A 7,529-nucleotide genomic window follows, 5' to 3' on the forward strand; every position below is an offset into this window, starting at 1 on the left:
TGTGATTAAAATCGCAATTAATCACGACTACTTTTTTAATTTTGCAATTAATTTTTTTAATCATTTGACAGCCCTAGCTCTTACATTTCATTAACGTAGCCCTGTTGGAAGAGGACTGTGTTAATACAAACTAGGAACCTTTCAGTTCACACCTGCAGCATCCACACCAGGGAGTTACTGCCCAGCTCTTGGGTGTGCACTGCTATTCACACCTTGGTGGTCCGAACTGTGGGACAGCGTAGATGTGTCCTTAGAGCTCATTATCATATCAACCATACTGAAGTTGTTAGGGGACCTGTGCGCTACCCACATACCACCTGGATGGATGCATTGAAAGAACCTAGCTTGATAGAAGTTTGAATGTTCACTAGCCTACTGAGAAAAATAGCAACAGCTCCTGCTCAGACTTTTTAATCTGAGTTGGCTCCAATTTCAACTCTACCTGCTATGTTCTGTCTCCCAGATCTACTGTACTGCACACACTGCTTCACGCTTTGTTCTTCTCCCCAGCCAGACCCAAATCTCTTGTAGTTTTCTTTATTTGGTCAGCAACTATTTCTCTTAGCCAATCACATTTGTTAGCTAGTTGTTCCCTTTGGGATTTAGGGCTTTAAATACCTTTGCGGATCTTGGCCTTAGTGCTTTCCAGGAGTTGGTTGTTGCATTTTATTTCACATCATCTCTTCAAGGGGACACAGTAGTGTGGTCTCATTTTCTTAAGTTGGCAATGATATTTCTGTCTTTTATTTATTCCTAACCCATTTCACCACTATCTCTCCTCTATATTTTATAACTTTGTTGAACAAAGTGGCTTTTTCTTTTAGTAATCAGTCTCTAAGCATTTTCTATATTACTCTAATTTGCTAAAATTAAACTTTTTCTGAAGAAAAAAAAAAAGGATGAACCAGGAAGTGACATTGTGTCATGCAATTATATACTGATCATCAATGTTCAATTATAACCTTTCATGAAAGGTGATGTGCTTTCTAAGGAATGGATTTACTTTTGCAGTACAATTATAAAGGGGCAGTTCTCTCCCTGTTGTTGCTCAACTTAAAAGGTCAGAGAGACAATGAACAGTTCTGTTCATATTTATGGACTTGATGTGCATGTGGTAAGTATTCTTTTGACAGCTAGTTTTTAAATCCAATCAATCATCACTTAAATACATCATAGTGTATATTTCACCTCACTCCTTCATTAGCATTCAGTAGCAATTAATCATCACAGCAGTAGTCCCTAGAAAGTTGAACAATCCATAAGATACATTTACATTAAACATGAGTAAGTGAACATTTGGTCCACTTCAACCATGTCTTCTGTATTGTCAGCTCTTCAAGTAGTGAAAGACATCTATCTATTGATCATCTGCATGACTGATTGATAGACACAACATGCCTTTTATTCTCCACTGAAGACTGTCTTTGTCAAACCAAAAGGCAGTAGTTTTCAACCAAAAACGTTTCATGATTTTCAGTCCTGAATCCCATACTATATGTTTTCTTGTATTAATTTAAAATGTATTTTTGCCCTACATTGACTGAAACTTCAGCTACCCTTTTCTGAAACATTGCTGTTTTAGCAGATAGGCTAGGTACCTAAAGCAGAGTGTCAGGTTCTGGAGTTTAGATTTCTTCTTCTCACTCAACCTGACATGAATTAGCATGGCTCTTCTGACTCATGCAGTCATCCAAACCAGGTGAATGCAATTAGCTCCAACCCAGGATCTAAACGGTATATAAAACTAACAGTATTTTAGTTCTGTTACATTTTAAGTAATAGTATTACTTAACACTTACAGAGCTCTTTACAGAGCTGCAGGAAATTAACTAATCTAAGTTTAATTGAATTGACTGTTCAGTTCTACTCATGGCACAAAAATATATACTGATAATTCTATCTTTACTGTTTATCTTAAGTACAGTATATACTATGTAGTGTGCAGCAGTGAAATGATATAACCAGATTTTAGTTTGGTTGTCCAGTCTTTTGTACCTACTGGAAGATACCTGTATTTCAAAACCAAGATGTATTGCTAGCCTAAAATGTATAAATTAATGTGCAAGAGAATTTACTACCTTGTATTCAGTGAAGACATTAAAGTATTTGTTTTTCATAAAATAGGAAGTTGCTGAGACACTAAGAAGACATTTATTTCTCTTTTTTCATGGTGTTACCGTTAGTAGCTATTATTGGGTTGTTAATGTGATGGAATAGCCAATAACTAAGATATGTGTAAGGCTCTGTGAATATTGAAGGGTTTATTTTTTAATGTATCTGATCTAAATGCTGGTTACTACTTTATCTGTTTCAATATATCTAGCTCTGATACTTACTACTGGTGTCTCACGGCCTTTTTTAAAATTAACTGTATGTTCATAAATTGTCTCTATCTTTCTTTTAATATTGGCTTCAGTGGTTGGACCAGACTCATTCCTGGTGTAAATACTCAGTGCTGACCCGAACATGACACACATGAGCCTTCTAAGTCATTTCCTAGATCACCCCATGCTATCCTTAGCATCCTCTAGTAAACTGAGGTAGCACTTCCTTTTTGGAGCTTTCTGACCACCTGATTTTTTCTGTTTCTGCCTTCTGTCTCCCTTGCATAAAATATCTCCTTTCTGTCACAGTCAGTGTCCAAGGGCAGACGTTGGAGAGAATCAAAATAAGTTGTAAATGAATTACTCTGCACACATTAAGTAGTGATCTCATTACAACTTTAGAGCTAGTGAGGGGGTAGGACATGGTCAGCATCTTCTTCCTTGCACAGTAAGAGAGCAGAATTCCAAGTGAAACTGGACAGAGAATGGTAATTCTGTTTCACAGAGGAGTTTGATATTTCAAAAATTGGTTTCATTCTGATTCACAATGAAAACCAAACATTTCAAAATTCTCTGCTAAAGGGATCTGGGGGGTCTTGGTTCTGGGACAGTGTGCCTGCCAGGGTACCCCAGAGATGCAGACCCTGGAGGCTCAAGTCCCCAACTCCACGGCGGTCTGGCAGTCAAACTGACAAGAAGCCAAGTGGGTGAGCTGGCAGGAAACCTGCCTGCCATGTCTGGGTTCCATTGGACCTTCTTCAAAATTGATCTGTCTTCACAAAACGTTCACATTTTGACAAATCAGAAATTTATCGTGAAAAATATTTCACTGGAATTTTTTTGATCATCTCTAATTCTAACCTAGGCTCGAAAGAACTATGGGACTGGCAACCACGCAAACTGGCCCTGTGGAGCGTAGTCTTCCAGTAGCATTCGCGAACACTAAAAGAAAGTGATGTGATCCCCCCCATGTGTTTTAACCATCCGATCTTAGCAATCATGCCCTGCTTTATTGGAATGACTCTGCACCAAACACACAGCCAAAATAATGTACCACTCCATTGTCTGTCTACCAGCAGAATGGCTCTTACACTGTAAGGGCAGCATTTTGCCCATAGATTTCATTTATATTCACAAAATGTTTCTCTGAACCCCATTTGTTACATGATACTTTTTGATTCAACTTTTCCTCCATTTTCAACACTGCATTTTCTTTCTTTCTTTCTTTCTTCATTGAAAATTGTTGACTCAAATCACCATTTTGCAGAGGGGAAATCATGCGGTGAATTTTTATTTTTAAACTCCTTTTCTCTTTGTAGGAAATTTCAATGAATCGTTTTACAACATGATGATAGTCAGTGCAACCAGACGAGCTTGCATTTAAGACGATTAGACAACCACAAACATAAGGCACTGCTGAATTTCTCAACCCTATGGGCAACAGAAATGGCAGAGCAGATTTCTGGGAAATTTTACACATTGGTACATAAACAGTCTGTCAAGAAATCACACCCTTCAGACGTCTGCGTCTTGACAGTCTTCAAGACATAAAAAACATTCATAAATGTGATTTGTAATTGCAACATTTACTAGCCTTAAAATACAGAGACTGTCATCACTATATAATCCAGGCATGTCAAATGAAAATTATTTAATTCTGAAGTGCTAGTAATGCAAAGTGGCCTATAGTGCTATACATTATCCAAAGGACTGTACACTCCTTGGGTCAAAGATCTGTTTTATGTTAGCTCACATCAGCATGGCACTGGGCACTCTAATAGTGCAACAGAAATAATAAAAAGGAAAAGCAATAATAAAAAGCATGCAGTACACAAAAAGTAAAAGAGAACTGGAAGTTTGTGGAGTTTAGACATAGATTATTAAAAGCATTGATTGAGTGATAAGTGTGAAGAAACTGGAGTGAGGAATGAGAAGGCCAGTGGGCAGGCACAAAGAAAGATGGAGGTGGGAGACTCAATCTTATTAAATGCGTGGACTGGCAACGGGATCCATCACACTTCATCTCTGTGTCGCCAGGTCAGGTTGGCAGTGTCCAAAAACTGCTAACATATGATGGCTGTTCTGTGACTTAGCTCTTCCCAGTGGACAAGTAACTACAATGCAAGACGTGCTTCAACAATTACCACTCTTGTTGGCTGCAGAGAGGCCAAGGACTGGATGAACATGGAGTCAGATCTACTCATTCACATCTGGGGCTAGTATATCCAAGCTGAGGCATGATGAGGTGGATGATATATCCAAATAGTCTACCCATAGTGGTCTTGAGATAAATGTATCCATGGATGAATACTAGCCTTCAGAAGCCAGTACTATAAAATCAATACCTTTCTGGTCATTAAATTCACTATTTAAAAAAGTATCAAACGAAATGATGGTTAAAAAGCCAAATAGTGGATCAAAGTCCTGTGGGGAGAGAGGATGGAATGTGAGTGATAATTCAGGTGGCTAGGAAGACAATTAGAATAGGGTAAAATGGGATAAGCCGGGGAATGAAAACTGTAAAGAACTGCATGGGAATGATAGGGAAAAGAGATTTAAGGAAAAATCTTAATGATTCTTAACAGAAAACAAATAAATATAAAAATATTAGAAGGCAAAACCAGTGGGGGGAATAAACCCAAGTCCACTTAAAGGGGGAAAATTTCCCTGACTAAAAGGAGTTATTTCAATTTTTCTGCTTTGGCAAGTGTATCTCAATCTCCTTGGAGGGATAGCTATTGAATTTATGATGTGAAGATTTGTATGGAATACATGATTAAGTGGAATGAAACAGCAAATGAGTAAAAATTATATGCCATTGTAAACATTACACCTCTTCAGTCTTCTTTTTCTTTTTCGAATTTTACCTCTTTCTTCCTGGCACAGGCTTTAGAGTTTCACATGATTTGGTATTAAACTTTGACACTTGTTTCACTTTCTAAACTTTGTTTCCTTTGGCTTCCTTCCAAATACTTTATTCTCCTTTCTTCCTAATCCAGTTCTCACAGCTCTAGCTTTCTGTGATACAGTTTGGTTTTAGCCAAACTTTCTGTTGGCATTTTCTCTGTATATTATTAGCCCTTCCCTGTGTCTTCTTGAACTCTTGGTATTCTTTCTCTCTGCTGTTGTCCGTTTCATCAAAATTACACTATTCAGGAATTTACCACAGACGGAGAGAGGGGGAAAAACACAGCACATTCTTCTTTGTAAGATTTCCAAAAAGACCACCCCACAACCCAAGGTTTGGCTTCAGAATGCCTCAAAGCGTTGTGAACCCACAGATTTATATGTTCTCTAGCATAAAGCTCTGTGAGTTTCTAAACAAGAGAGGGTCCTAGCAGCTAGCTCCCTCAGGCTCTGTCAAAGTAACAACTCTCTTACATAAATATTTTTCAGCTCTAACCCTTTCCATGTGGCTTGTACAACAATACATTCTCACTCTTCCTAAATGGGCTGGAGGTGATAGAGGACAAGGATGAGTCTTTTAGTCATAAAATATGATTGTTACTCTTTTATAAACTTCAGGGAATGTTGTACAAATACTGGGGGTGGAAGAAAGAATGAAGAGCACACATTATAGCAGCAGGGGGTTGTGTGCGAGGAAAAGCAAAGATTACATGTAGATAGAAGGATAAATATCTCCTACGTAGTAAATAAGGAATTTCTGTAAGTAATTTGTCTGACTGGCAAATTACAGTAGAAAAATACTGTGTATATATAGGATAGTGAATGTAGATGGTTATTGGTAGCACTACTTCAGGGCTATAATAGGACAAAAATAAAAGGGAGTCTATATATCTATACATATCTTTATCTACACAATAAGATTCCAGGACTGTCACTCTGTGTGTCCCTCTGAAGTCTAGAATGTCTGTTGAGTTAGTGTGAAGTGAAAGAAACAACTACAAGTATGGCTGAGAGCTCTTTTGTTCAAATGTCAACAGATTGAATCGTCACTGGAATTTGCAGTCTGTTACCATTCAGTTTTTAATTTCTCAGTCAATTTGCCTTTGTGAAATATACCTATGCATTGTATAGCTACACTAAGGTATTTATCTATATCATACCAAGAGTCCTAGACCATTGTGATATCAGAGGTATCTCAACCAATCACTGTCTTTATTCTACAGTTAATTTGCATGCAACAAGTTCCTTGATTGTATGAGGGAAACTGCACAGATGGTGAATTCTTTTCAAAACCATGCACACAACAACACAACCAGCAAACATAATAAATGCAAACACACATTGCACCTCACCACAGCACACACTCCTCATTCACCACACACACAAATCAACCTTGTAACCTTGCAATAAAAATTAACACTGATTCTAGAGATATCTTTATACTACACAAACAAAGGCTTACACGGGAGAGTATAAAGAAGTAAGCTCCCACTCATCTGTTAAAAGGGCCCTGCCTGCCTTCCTGGTGGTCAAGTGAGACTAGTCACAGGAATCAGATGTGGGAGCAGCAGGAGGAGCAAGTGACTGGCTGGAGAAGTTCTTTGGCTCTCAGTCTTCCTGCCTTCAGCTGGAACAACAGCTGCATTTGAGGGGAGAAAACAATGTGTCCCTATCCTCCTTTTCTACATGAAGATGACTTCCTGTCATGGTGTAATTCCCCACTCTGAACCTTAGCGTCCAAAAGATGGGGTACTAGCATGAATTCCTCTAAGCCCAATTACCAGCTTAGTACTTGTAGCACTGCCACCAATCAGGAATTCCAGTGCCTGGTACACTCTGGTCCCCCCAAAACCTTGACCAGGGACCCCCAAGACCCAGACCCTCTGGATCTTAATGCAAGGAAAGTAAACCCTTTCCCCCACCGTTGCCTCTCCTAGGCTTCCCCTCCCTGGGTTACCCTAGAAGATCACTGTGATTCAAACTTTTTGAATCTCAGAACAGAGAGGAAAATTCACCTTCCTCCCTCCTTCTCTTTTCCCCTCCCAGACTCTCCCTGAGAGAGAAAGTAATCCTAACAAAGAGAGAAATAAACCTTTCTCTCCCCCTTCCCTCCTGTCTCCCCACCAATTCCCTGGTGAATCCAGACCCAGTCCTCTGGGGTCTCACCAGAATAAAAAAAAACAATCAGGTTCTTAAACAAGAAACTTTTAATTAAAGAGAGAAAAACAGTAAAAATTATCTTTGTAAATTTAAAATGGAATAGGTACAGGGTTTTTTAGCTATAGGCACTGGGAATAC

Source organism: Chelonoidis abingdonii, chromosome 2, assembly GCF_003597395.2.
Source record: "Chelonoidis abingdonii isolate Lonesome George chromosome 2, CheloAbing_2.0, whole genome shotgun sequence".
Taxonomy (NCBI): domain Eukaryota; kingdom Metazoa; phylum Chordata; order Testudines; family Testudinidae; genus Chelonoidis; species Chelonoidis abingdonii.